We start from the raw sequence: 13,862 nt of genomic DNA, 5'->3' as shown, positions 1-13,862 counted from the left end.
TGAGTCTGAGAGATCTCGACTAGCTGCCCCAAGGTCATAGGCTTCATCACCTCGTTTCTCAGACCTTCACTAATAAACTGCCTTATCTCGTTTCACAATCACAGTCAAGAGATGTACGGGCACTGAATACTTTTCTCAGCTTCGTCATGAGAAGCCTATGTGAACTTGAGCAAATTATGCCAGCAGACTGGACATTGGGCTCCTCACCTGTAAGCGGAGGGCTTGGATTAGGTGACTGCTAGGATCCCTCCAGTTTAAAGGCCCAGCGTTTCTGAATTTCATAAATGCTTTCAGGGCTCAGCCCAGAGCTGGGCACAACAGGCCACGTAGCGAACACTGGTGGTGGGGTAGGAGCTGTGGAGGGAAACTCAACACAGCAGCGAAACAAATCAATTCTTGTCTCCAGGACCATAGGTCATGCAGAAGTCAGGTCATCTGGGGACAAGAGATCCAACAAAATAGGGACAGAGGAAGGATTGTTGAAAGAAAGGATCACCCAAGGGGGAAGGTCCTTGCTACCCAGGGGAAGAACTGTGGGATCTGCCTGCCTTGGTGGAGACTTGTGCCCCCGAGAGCCGTTACAGACAGAGTGCAACCCTGTTTAACCTCCTTCCTCTCTTCTGGGGGGATTCTTCTTCAGTAAATGCCTGATTTGGAAGACACGCAGGCTTCCTGCGAGGTGCCTGGGCTCCTTTCTCTGGGCTGCTTACCTTGGTTGGACGGAGGCTTCGAGGCACAGGGCAAGGAAATGTCAGAAGCCCTGGGAGGTTCAGGGTGCCCAGGCTGCCACTCCCCGCTCTCCACCTTGCCCCTCCTGTCCTGTGACTGGCCCAGGGCTGTGACCTCGTCCCCATCAGCCCTCAGATGCCGTGTCCAGCATTCTCCCCAGCCCTTCATCCTGTTGGGAAGGTGCATCCTTCTCTTGTCCCCACCACTCTGACCCCGTTGCAGGTCCCCCCAGTTCTGCTCCAGTGAGCCTCTCCAAGCACTACAGGAGCTCTGAGCTCCCGGTCATTGCCACTCGAGCTTTCTGTGATCATCTCACATGTGAATTTTGCTTCCGTGTCTATATTCTAAGCTTCTTGAGAGCAGGGCTGATGTCTTATGCTGCTTTGGATTTCCCATGATACTGGGTCTGGAGCTAGAATACACTGGACATTCAGGACATAACCGTCTTAGTCAGTGATGGCCACACTTGCCTTTTGTCCAGTGTACTAGAGGACAGCTTGGTCAGTGGCTGAGTCGGGTTTAGAATTCAGATGCTGCTTCCTTCTTTAAGAATATTTGGATTCTTATGGTGCACTGGGTGTTATACACAACTAATGAATCATGGAACTTTACATCACAAACCAGGGATGTACTGTATGGTGACTAACATAATATAATAAAAAATATTATTATATAAAAAAGAATATTTGGATTCTAGACAGCAAAGACCCTCTCAAACTCCAAATTCCCCACCACTAAAGCAATGTCTTATAAACGGTGTCCTGTGGCAGAATGAAATCCTTTGGCAAGGAGCAGTGTAGCATAGAAATGTGGAGTGTGGGCATTTACAAGCAAGTGTGGGAGAAAGAGAGATGGTATGTTTCTTCATCTGTAAAATGGGAGTCATACTAACTCATAGGACGGTGGTGAGGATTCAGACTTAGTGCTCGCACAATGCCAGGTGTGTCGTAAATGGTCTGCAAATGTCATTGATAATTATGAGTATTCGGGAACCTCTAGACCCACCTCTAGCCTACATCCCCCGCCTGGTGTAAATGTTAGCTTTCCCAGAATGGTTCTGGTCCAGTTGAAAGTGTAATTGAGCTGTATCAGGCTGCCAGCCAAATGCCACAAGGGATGTTCAGTTCACCTGCACTGAACTAGTAGGTAATATTGGACATGGCTTTGACCATTTGGCTTGTTGAGAAAACTCTTAGCAAGGATGGATTCTGAAAACATTCTGGCTATGTAGTGATAGAACCCAGGTTGTGAGGCTTTGCTCAGACTCTCAGCCACTGACCAATAGATTTCTTCCTGGAGCCTTCACAGGGCTCTGTGTTCCGGCACGTGAGGGAGGAACTGGCCTGGGAGTGGTAGCCAGTGGGGGCAGTCCGGCCAAGGGACCAGGTTAACGGCACCAGTGACACATGGAGTCGGCGATACCCCGGTGCCACCACCTTTGTGCAGTTCATTCCAAGAGTGTGGACCCCAGCCTCTCATGAGGGAGCACCAGGCAGCAGGCGCTGCTCTGCCTTTTGAACTGGTTTGTGAGCTCGCCCAGAGTACGTCATGGGCCACAGCAAGGTCTTTGAGAGTAGCCAGCAGGATGTGGGAAATATACATTCATTAAACATAATTTTAGACATAAACACCCCCCGGCTTTCTCTCCTGCAGCAAACTCTCTGCCAGCTGGTAGCCACACTGAGTGCCTTTGAAAAATGCCCTTGTTCTCTAATCCTGAAGTTTCAGGGTGCTCCACGGCTCCGTCTTTCCTCGTGTCAGAAGCCCAGTCCGTTGGGAATCAAAATCACTTACACCCAAGACGGAAGCCTTCTAAGTGCCATTGCTGTGGATTTGGGGGGGTCACACTGCGAATTCTTGGCTGTGTTTCTGTGTCCCTTTGCCTCTCCTCTCCCACATGCTCTGGAACTCTCCTTTAGCTCTAGAAGCCCACAAGTGCCCATTGTCTATTGTGTACAGATGACCAGAGCGCACGTTTGAAGCCTCGAGTTTTGGAGGTTCTGCGGGGAAAGCGAACAACAAAATAACGCCCGTGGAACATAAGGCGGCATCTGCCTTGTGGCAGGCGAGAGGTAGGCAAGCTGGAGAGCAGAGACTGCTCCCGGCTGGAGTGGCCAGAGAAGGTCTAGCGGACAAGCCAGACGCACCTGGGCTTTGGGGGTGTCTCCGGGAAGGGGGCAGGGCCGGTTCTCTGGCCCGTCCCGTGGCATCTCCCAGAGCAGCAGGTCCGTGAGCGGCCCGGATGGAAGGCTCTTCCTGGAGGCGAGCATACAGAAGTACGTAGGGACCTCTCTTGTGGAGTGAAGAGTTCGGTTTTGTTTTATAGACTGTAGAGCCTCAATGATTATTTTTAGGAGGGCAGTGCGGTAATGAGGATGGGTACATGTTGGAGCAAGAGGGAGTAGGAGCAGTGAAGACAGTGAAAGGGAGGACCACTGTGTGCATTTAGGACCAGATTAGAAGGGAAAAAAATCAGAGCAATGTTACAGCCAAAGCTTGGGTAAGGTGGTTCTTCCCTGAATATAGAGAGAAGAGTGGCACTTCAGGAACGAGGGGAGGGAGGCAACCAGATCAGAGGGCAGAAAGAAGACTTGACCAGAGCTCGGTTTTTCTCCTGCTGCGGGCTCTGTGACGTCAGCGTCTCCGGGCCACCATGTCCTCGTAGGTGACATAAGGAACAGTAATGTCAGGGCCTGCTTCTCACATTTGCTCGAGAATGAAATAAGAACCGATAAGAAAGCATTTTAAAGTTAGAAATCGTTCATATCATCATCATCGTGAATATCGTTGTGCGCCTGGAATCCTGCGACTCGTTAGAGCCCGGCCTCGGGGATCTGGAGGAGGGCCGCTGCGCGAGCATATGCGTCCTTCTGGAGGAGGGTCAGGACTGCATCACTGCAGGAAGGGAATCTCCTATCTCCAGGCAAAACAATGAAAGAGAGCAATCCCTCCCCCAGAGCTGGTCTCCAGAAGATGTGGTTCTCATCAGAATCTAGTAGCCATATGTGGTGCGCGAGCGTTATGCTCAGTCGTCCTGCTGGGGGAGGAAGTTTCCACCGGCCGCAGTAAACATCAACGCCAGATAAAATCACAGCTCTGCCGCCCTACTGTGTGCTCAGGCTTGCAGCACACGCTGTCGTTTCCAAGTCCCAAACCGCAGCTGAGGGAACACTACCCTCCCCGGACCCCGTGGCCTTAAGCTAGGCAGACCTACTTGGGGCTGCGTCCCGAGACCCTCTTGCTGCCTACTCGGTACGTCCAACCCATGCCTTTCTCATTCGGGTGCCAGCAGGAAATGTGGGGCTGGGGATGGCGGGCAGGTTGGGGCCGACGTAGCTCTGGGAATCAGCCTTGAAATGACAGATGAGCTGAAAGCCCATCACATGTTCCACAGATGTCAGAGCAATCGGTATTGTCATTTTGCTAGTTCGGCATGAATTTGAGGAGGTGATACGATCTCTGTTCATCCTAGTGTTAGGCAGCTTGCTCTGTAGTGAACATTTCCTACAGATTATCTTGTGTAGCCTCTGCTGACACCTTCCATTGCAGGCCCTCCTATGATGCCCCTTTTACGGATGGGAAAACACAGGCGTGGAGAAGGTAAACCCTTCAGGGTCACACACAGCCTACACCGACCCCAGAATTTCGCTAACTTGGTCAGCTCTCTGACATCCTGGGAACAAAATCCTCTGCCCCACAGTGCCCACGGATGCTTGGCACATACTCCACCCTCAATACTTATTTTTGGATTGATTCATCACAGGTGAAATGAGGGGGGAAGTGTGGCATCTGCAGCCCAGCGTGAGAAGGAAATTAGCTGGATCGGCTCCTCCGAGATGATCGAGGCCCCGAGTTTGACACCGTGAGAGGAGGTGGGGGAACGGAAGGATCCAGACCTGAAGAAGTGAGAGATGGGGAGAAGTGGCAAAAAAAAAAAAAAAAGAGTCAAAAAAAGCTAGGAAAGTAGAGCGAAAAGGCAGAGGTGAACAGCAGAAGCGAGTGCTGAGCACTGGGACACGGTGTGGTGTCACCTAAACGTACATCTAAAAAAGCCAAGCTCGAAGCACCGAGAGTAAAAGGGTGGTCACGCGGGCCCCGGGGTGGGAGCACCGCAGAGATGTTCAAAGGCACAAAGCTGCCACCAGTGGACAGTCCCAGAGATCTGAAGCCCAGTATAGTGAATCTAGATGGTACGGCACTAGAATCATCAAACCTGCTCAGAGAGGAGATCCACTTATTCCAGCACAAAAGAGAAATGATACTCGCATGACAGACTAGAGGTGCTCACTATCCCTATGATGGCAACCATGTTACTATGTGTAAATGTATCAGAGCAGCGCGTTGTAAACCGTACACTTACACACTGTTGTATGTCAAATATGTTTCAATAAGGGAAAAAAAGTTGGTTTCCTGTAATTGTCTTAAGACAGGTAAGGGCTTTCTTATATATTCATCTGGAAGGCAGAGAAAAGGGTCAGTTTAGGCAGTTCAGAACTTAACATGCATGCACTTCTATCAAAGTCCTAGCTCTCCCCCTCAACAAGCATGCCAGGCACACAGGCCGTTTGCCCACCTTGTGAACCTGTCTGGTGTGTCTTTCCTCCGACGCTCTGAGAAAGGAAGCGTTCTTTGAGCCTTCCTTCTCACCCAGGGCCACCTCAGTAGCCCTCGGGACTTTGACCCTCCTTCTGTTCTTGTACGTTTCACGCTGCCTCTCTCTCCCTATTTATATATACCTATATTAGTTTCAGGTGTACAATATGATTTGACGTTGTACATATTGCAAAATGATCACCACAATAAGCCTAGTTAAAGGAGAGGAATACTTGAAACACGACTCTTTCTTAAGTTTGGAGTTGCCCTGGAGCATTAAGAAAGTTCCTCTTGTTTTGTCCCAGAACCTAGCTGCCAGTCTCTCCTGCAGGAGGCTGTGGCCACCACAGAGTCCTAATAGATTGCAGGGGAGTGGAAGGCAGGTGCACCACCTCCACACCCTGTCTTCCGGCTCCTCCCTTTCTCTGTCCCGACGCAAACGGCGAGTCTTCCCAGCTCTGCACTCAGCATGGTCACTTCCCTGGTGGAAGGAGCTTGGGTTTTCTTCTAGAGAAGAATGCTAACATTGAGTTTTATGTGAATGAGGAGCCTGACGTGGGGCTCGATCCCAGAACGCCAGGATCACGCCCTGAGCCAAAGGCAGATGCTTAACGACTGAGCCACCCAGGTGCCCCCAAATAACAATTTATTCTTTAACAAGTATTTATTGAATAGGTGATTATTTATTTTGGGGGGTTCAAGCAAAGGAGATACCGTTCATGGGAAAATAGACATATGCCTGTTTTCATGGAGCTTATAATGTAGTGGGGAGGCAGACTAAAAATAGTTGTAATTATACAATTAGTGTGACTTTAATATATTCAAGGGCACATATTATGAGACAGTGTAACAGCATGGTCTACTCACTCTTTTGGTCTCAAAAATTACTCCTGTGACTCGACAGTTGAAGTTGTAATTTGCAGAGGCTGCTCTAACTTCATATCTGGCCAAGTAGTAGCACGTGCAAAGGCCCTGGCTTGGAAAAGATCTTTGCTGGAACTGAAAGAAGACCGGTGTCACTAGAGCATAGCGAACTGAGAGAAGGGGGAGCTTGGGGCTAGATCACACAAGGTCTCTGGCCCCTGGTAAGGATTCTGAGTGATATCCTATTTGTGCACATAAGCCCTTGTAGGTTTTGAACAGGAAGTGATATACAAGTCCTTTAAGATGAACACTTTGGCTGCTGCGGACCCACGAGGAGCCTATCTCTTCAGTGCAGGTGAAGGGCTGTGGCCACCCCAGATGGGAGCTGGTAGTGAGGGTGGAGAGAAGCTGACCAGGTCCAGTTGCGCCTGTGTGGATGTGGGAGCAATGAGACCTGGTGATGGTGGGTGAGACGGTGAGTGATGGTGTAAGACAAAGATGAGCCCCAGGTTTGGGCTCGATGTCTGTAGAGTTTGACGGAGCCTGGAGGAGGAACAGGTCACTCACCTGGTATGATTTCAAGCCCAAGGAATTCACTGCCTTAAATACACCCAAAGCCTGGTGACCTGCTGGCAATTGCCTTTTTAAGATAAACATGTTATATCAAGTGATGAATATGTGGGAGCTATTGAGAATGAGAAGTTTTTTCCCCTAAGATTGATTGATTGATTGATTGATTGATTGATTGATTTTAGAGAGTGTGCAGGGGGAGGGGCAGAGAGAGGGAGAGAGAATCTCCAGCAGACTCCCTGCTGAGCGGAGCTCAATCTCATGACCCTGAGATTGTGACCTGAACTGAAACCAAGAGTCTGACGCTTCACCGACTGCACCACCCAGGGACCCCGAGAAAGAAGAACTTTAGATGATGATGTGTCCATGCCTTTATGTCCAAAAAATGTCCTAGAAAACAAAAATTCTGAGTTCTCTTTGTTTTTTCAAAGACAGTTTTGGTCTTTTGTAAAGCTCTTAGGGAATTTTCTTTGGTTGTGGTATTTTTTCAAATGAAACTCCAGCAGTTACTGATACACATTCACGGAGTAGAAGCATTCCCTTGGCTTCTCAGAATTCAGATTCTGGAAATGATAGCATTGAAAAGCCCAAAATGTAATCAGTTGTTTCTCCAACACAGTGGTTCCTGCTTCTGAACTATTTCTCAGTTAGAAAACTTCTGTCGATACCTTGTACATCTAGCAAATACAATTTACAGAAAGAGTGTGGGGTACTCTAACGTGGAAAAAAGAAATGCAAGGGAAACATAAAACAGCTCGTGAAACTCCTTGCAAGTGTTTGAACAAACGAACATTGGGTCATGCTGTCTGTTGCAAGGGACTACAATGAGAAAGAATTTAAGTCTTCAAAGAAAAATAGATTTATGAGGAAAAGCCTATTATTTGCTTTGAGACCATCTCAATGAATAAAATTTTGTACATATGTGAAGTTTCTTAAAGTGTAAAATACTGATTCTTATTTTAATATAAAAAAGCATTATTATATTCAAAAACCATAGGAGTTTAAAGTGGACTCCCCATCATTTTGCCTAAGAACAAGGGCATTTAATCTGCAATCTTAATTCCTCGTTGCAGCTGAGGTCTGCTTGATGTGGACAGAGGAGACAGGGCTTTGGATATTGGTAGCGGATGCACTGGGTAGTCAGAGGTAGTCAGCAGAAGTAGGTTTGGGCAGAGGGGGGTAAAGAGAATAAGATACAAGGGTTTTTTTTTTAAACAAGTGAGAATGCCTCCCTTCTGGATCGTGAGCCCCGAGAGGGCAGGGTCACAGTCTCCATCCCTGCAGCCACACAAAGATCGGCACAGCATATCAGTGTGCTTGGGAAATTATTTTAATCCTAAAATTGGTCCCAAATGACAGACACCCGGACAAGGGGACTCTTGTGCTGGCTCTTTCTGTAGCTCCTCTAAACACTCTGGAACTTCAGAATGGCCTAGAAGAAACCCCAGCCAGAGGGGTGCTGTGGTCTTCATCAACTGGTCAACCCAACAGAGGCTGTTGAAGTTGGCAGTGGGTGGAGGGAGGGAAGAAGCTTGACTTGCTCACATACCCTCTTCTGCCGGTGTAATAAATCCTATGTTGAGTCAAGTCCTTTGTTTGAACACTCTTCTCTTCCTCCTCCTCCTCCTCCCACCTCCTTCCCCCTCCCCCTCCTCCTTCTTAAGTATTGAGGTACAATTGACATGTAAACAGCTGTACATATTTAATGACTACAACTCAATGATTGGGGGATAAGTATTCACCTGTGAAACCATTACCACCATCAAGGCCATAAACATGTCCGTCACTCCTGAAGTTTCCTCTTGCCATTGTTGTTATTATTATTATTATTATTATTATTATTATTACTGTAACACTTCGCGTGAGATCTACCTTCTTAGTAAATTTTAAGTCTAGAACACACTATTGTTAGCTTAGGATCTGTGCTTTGTGGTGGATCTGAACACGTTCATCTTGCATAACTGAAACTTTGCACCCTTTGACCAACACCTCCCCGTCCAGCGCAGCCCCCCACCCAGCCCCTGGCAGCCACCATTCTACTCTCTGCTTCTACAAGTTTGACTGTTTTCTATTCCACATATAAGAGAAATCGTAGAGTATTTGTGTTTGTCTTTCTCTGTCTTTTAATATAATGTTCTCTAGGCCTATGTTGTCACCATTGGCAGGAATTCCTTCTTTTTAAGGCTAAATAATATTCCATTATATATATGTATATGTGTGTGTGCATATATATATAGAGAGGGAGAGGGAGACACACACACACATTTTCTTTATCCATTCATCCATCAGTGGACATTTAGGTTGTTTTTATATCTTGGCTATTGTGAATAATGCAGTGCTCATGGGAGTACAAACACTCTTTGAGATCCTGATTTCAATTCCTTTGGAAAAATCCAGAAGGGGGATTGATGATTCAGATGGTAGCTCCAGGGCTGTTTGATGAGAGCATTTCCCCTCATCTGAGTTACAGAGACAAGTGTCTCTGTAGAAACCAGTGGGAAATTTGTGCTGAGAGAAATTACACCAAGAGCTAATTTCTGATTCATAGAGGAGTGAGTTTCAGAGATATTTGATAAGTAAAAACATAAAGAGTTTTCTGCTTTCCCTGAGGAGCTTCTTAGATCTGGATAGATGATAGGTGTTAGGTAGATAGTAGATCGTAGATGATAGATACGGCATGTTGGAATTACTCGCTGGGAGAAAGAGGAATTGAGTTGTTTTGGACTGATTAAATGAGAGAATTGATTTAATCATTCATTGATTTGTAGAACACTGTGGGAGTGACAGATTTGGGAGGGAGAATCAAGAGTTATGTTCTGAGACTGTTATGTGTGAGACCCCGGTCAGATGCCAGTGAGACGCCATCTTCCCAGGAGAAGATGTTCGCGCAGAACTCAGGGAGAGAACAGATATGTTTGGCCGACTCTGCGTATGGATGGAAGTTAAAGGCAGAATGGATGGGATGACCTAGCAGGTTCTCATAAATGAAGAGTGGAGAGGTTTGAGGGCTGAGTCGTCCTGCGACGCCAGGCTACTGGTGGGGGAGTGAGTGCAGAGAGAGAGAGGGGAGGGGTGGCCAGTGTGATGGGAGGAGGGCTGAGGGTGTGGCTTCCCAGAGACCAGGTGAAGGCAAACGCTTCCTGGAGAAGAGGGCCTTTGGTGTCAAAGGTGAAATGACCAGTAGGTTTAATGGCACGAAATTGACCTTGCTGCCTGTGATTTTGCTGTTACTGTGGAGACAACAGTCCAACCTGAGTAGTTTCAGAAGATGACAGTGGGACAAGATGTGGATTCAGGGGTTACAGGTCCTCTTTGGCTGAGTCTTGATATACAGGGAAGTGGACAAGTGAAGAAGCGAGAATCAGGCGAGTTCAAGGGAGTTTCTTTTCTTTTATTCCTGTTTTTAAAGATGGGGGGCTCTCTGTATGATCATGGAAGCAATCCATAGAGAGGAAAAGATGCAAGAGAGGTTGGACAATTGCCACAGTGATATCTTTGAGTAACCTGGAGGGGACTGAATTCAGGGCACAGGTGGAGGAAGACACCAGCAGACAGACAGACAGACAGACAGACAGACATGGGTCTTCAAGAAAGACGGGATTAGCTCCCTGGTCCATAGATGACGGTCACGATGACAGGTAGCTAATGGCAAGGGCTTCAAAGAATGAGCTTTATTTCACAAGGAAGGAGGTACGATGGTCTAGAAGCCACAGTGAGGAGCTGGACATACCCGCCCCACACCCCTGCCTGCTGGCTCGACGTCTGAAAGAACCAGCTGAAGAGGACGGCGCAGAGTCTTGCACAGGTAGCCCGGCTTCGGTGGGAGCAGAGCAGAGAAGAGATGTCGCGCAGGAGGCTGGGGTGCTGAAGGTTATGCAGATGACCCGAGCTCTAGAAGGCACAGTGGAAGGATCTGGGCTATGTGGGGCGTGAGGGCTCAGAGACACACAAAGCTTAACGGGGTGCATTTCTGGCTGATAAGGGACAGCTCGTGACATCAGCGGCGACCTACGTACTGTGAAGGGTGTGGGGGAGTATTTCGCAGACTCGGGGTGAGGCTCTGCATACCGGGAGCTGGGAGGACGAGGGTTCTCCAGAACAAGAAGGCTTTGTGCGTGTCTGGTCCTGTACGGTGGCGGTGGCGTGCGGAGCCCTGCGATGTTCCCGGTCGGGCGGTTGTGCCTGTTGTACAGTCGATGTGAAGGGTGCCCCCCCCAGCGCGAGCTCTGTCTTCACACTGGGGCACCAGGAGCAGGTGCGGTTCGTGGTGATTTCTCGTGGCTGATGAGGAAACTGAGCAACAGCTACGTCGAGTGACTTCCCAGTGTCACGCTATCATTCATCTGATTCTGGCCTCTTGGAGCTCTCTTCAGTCTTAATGTCGCCTCTTAAATGCCAAGATGCTTTTGCCCCCCCCCCCCCCGAGGCTACTGTTAACAGCCACAGCCAAATGTTAAAATGTACTGGAAGAGAAAAGAGTCCATGCATAGAAGAGAAAACTTTTTAAAGCAAAAGATGCCTCTTTTTTACGGGCTTGCCTCAGTTTCCTGGTAGACTCTGACAATCCCTTCTTACTGGAGAGCGAGGGGCAGGGAAGACCAGAAGGTCTGCGTGCACGGTTGAAGGTTGAAGCTTGTTCAGTGGTGGGATTCCTTTTAGAGTTATTGGGCTGGGACCTGGTCATTTGGTTGCAGGGACCTGGAAATACCAGTGTTTGTTGGCCTTTTATCTTATGCTAGACTGTTTCTCTTGGGAAGATCCTCCTGTCTCTGGCCTGAGGGTATGAATATGGCCGCGGGTTTCCAGAGCCCCAGTCAAGGGAGGTGGGCTGGGGAAATGTCTTTTTAGTGATTGCGTTTTCAATTAAAGTTCATTTCAGCCCCTTGCTAAAACTCTCCGCTGCACCTGGAAATCCCAGGCCCAAAGCCTCCAGCGCAGTAATTGTGTTAGAGACTTTATAGAGATTTAAATCCTGCCCATTCACCTTTCTTCCAGTCCCTGCTGTGGTGACAGGTTCCATGCAGGTGTGACCAGGTGTCATGCAGGTACACTCCGACAGCAACCCCAGCAACCCGTGACTCTGACCCCAAGCTTCCCAGGTGCCTTGGAGGAGAAACTCCGCAAGCACTTGCCCACCAGCAACCCGGAGGGGCAGGTGAGCAGACCCCTCACGTTATGGGAGATGGAGATGACGCACCAGGCTCCCCCGTCCCCAGCCCTCCAGGGCAGAGGGTTCTGAGGGCCCCTTGACAAACCTTCGCAGGAAGCCCAACGGCAGGCAGCAACCAGTGACCCACAGCACTGGTCAGAATGCGCCCTGCCTGTGGCTCTCCCTCCTTCCCCCTTCCCCGTCCACTGCCGCTGCCCCTTCACCCCAGGTCCTAAGAAGCCTTGTGTTCGCTGGGCCTTTGGGGTGTGCACCTGAAGAGGTCCGTGTTTGTGAAGGGACAGAGGGACCCGGGCTTCTAAGTATTTCTTGTATGCACCCCACCTCCTCCTTGCAGCCCCCGCTGCAGGCCTGATTTCAGTGCAGCCCAGAGCGTTCAGTGCCTGAGGCTGTTTCACAGCTCAGTGGTGCCAATCGCCTCACTTCTTATTGCTTTCCTTCTCTGCAGGAGATTAGGCTTCAGCCTTTCCCACCCTGATCTCATTTACCACCTGTGCGTCTGCTTGGCCTCTTCTAGAAGTTTGTGGACATCTCGCGTCTGGCATCATCTCCTCAATGGTTCTCTTTGTCCTTGCAGATCCCTAACGTGATGGCGTGCGTTTGCTCTCTCTGCCGGGGGGCTTCCATGGGGACCGTGGGGAGATAGGACACGTGTGCCTGTGTCGCACTCGGCGTTGTCCCTGATCGCGAAGGGCACAGACCCAAGCTCCGGTTCTGTCGCTGGGAATAAACGATGGATTTGGGGCGAGACAGCAGAACGGCTCTGAGAACCCCTCCGGCTCCCAAGTGCTCTTGATGATCTGAGCTCTGCCCCTGGCCTTCAGCGACACTCACAGAAGTGGCTAGTGCTCTGGACCCAAAGGCAGAACTGGCTGAGCCTCCTGGCTCCGGGAGAGCACGCTCCGTACCCGCGTCCCGGGAGACTTGCATCTTCCTGGGGCCCGCAGACAGCTCATCGCGGCTCCACAGAACGTCTCATATGCAGCGTGTTTCTCTCTCCAGCATTAACTGGACATGTTCTCCTCTCTGGCGCCTTCAGGAAGCTTTGTGGAACACTGGCCTTTGGTTATATGAAAATTACTGGGCTTTGTACTCCCGTTTTCTTCCTTCTAAGTTTATTTATGCTTCAGAAACGAGTTGGTTTTGGACAGAGGGCCAAAACCCCATGGCGTAGGTCTGTGCACTCACGTGTGCGGGTACCCACGCCGACACGTGAGTATCTTCGTCGTCTGAAGGTCCCGCACCGCACGTGTCAGGGAAGCACGCTTGTGTGCTGGGTGTCGCTTCCCTCTATCGCGTCTGTTAGAATCCATCCCAATTAATCTCATTGCCCCTTTCCTTTCCCTACACGTGGCCTGACAGCCACTGTGTGCAGGCTCTAGAAATCATTTTTGAATCCTTCTCGAAAACATGAGCTGTCACAGACAGGGACGTATTTGGCTGTGTCAGACCTGAAATAGCACCTTGTCTACCCCCAGAGCCTGAGTTTCTCCTCTTCGACCTTCAGACTCAGCTCCGATATCACTCCCTCTGCAAAGATTCCCTTAATTGTCCCAGACAAGGTGAGACAGTCCCTCCTATGTTTGCTCCTAGATTCCCTGATAACTCTATTGCAATAAATACATGTTTCCATTAGAATAAATATCACCTTGAATTATAATTATATATGAAAAACAAGATATTAACATGAGGTTCTTGTTAGTTTTGGCTGAGGCCCCAAAGGCTAGGAACACAAAAAGCATCCGTGCATTTTATTTTATTTTTTTAGTAATAATATTTTTTATTATATTATGTTAGTCACCATACAGTACATCCCTGGTTTTTTGATGTAAAGTTCGATGATTCATTAGTTGTGTGTAACACCCAGTGCACCATGCAATACGTGCCCTCACTACGCATCACCAGCCTATCCCATTCCCGCACCCCCTCCCCTCTGAAG

The 13,862-nt window shown here is 49.0% G+C and overlaps 1 long non-coding RNA gene across 3 annotated transcripts in view; it reads left to right on the top strand.

The window, feature by feature from the left end:
• The window catches only part of LOC121105775, a 366,257-nt gene that overhangs the window by 330,313 nt on the left and 22,082 nt on the right, over positions 1-13,862 (top strand). The window contains exons 3-4 of one of the 3 annotated variants that reach the window (XR_005838433.1): positions 11,752-11,911; positions 12,501-13,538. The exons of 1 other annotated variant lie outside the window; for it this stretch is intronic. This is a non-coding gene — a long non-coding RNA (uncharacterized LOC121105775). Of the gene's footprint in view, positions 1-11,751; positions 11,912-12,500; positions 13,539-13,862 lie in introns of those variants that run through there. One more of the 3 variants, XR_005838434.1, reaches the window with a different exon arrangement.

The sequence above is a fragment of the Ursus maritimus genome, unplaced genomic scaffold (assembly GCF_017311325.1).
Source record: "Ursus maritimus isolate PB19 unplaced genomic scaffold, ASM1731132v1 scaffold_3, whole genome shotgun sequence".
NCBI classification, from domain to species: Eukaryota; Metazoa; Chordata; class Mammalia; order Carnivora; family Ursidae; genus Ursus; species Ursus maritimus.
This window is presented reverse-complemented; position numbering and strand designations above follow the sequence as displayed.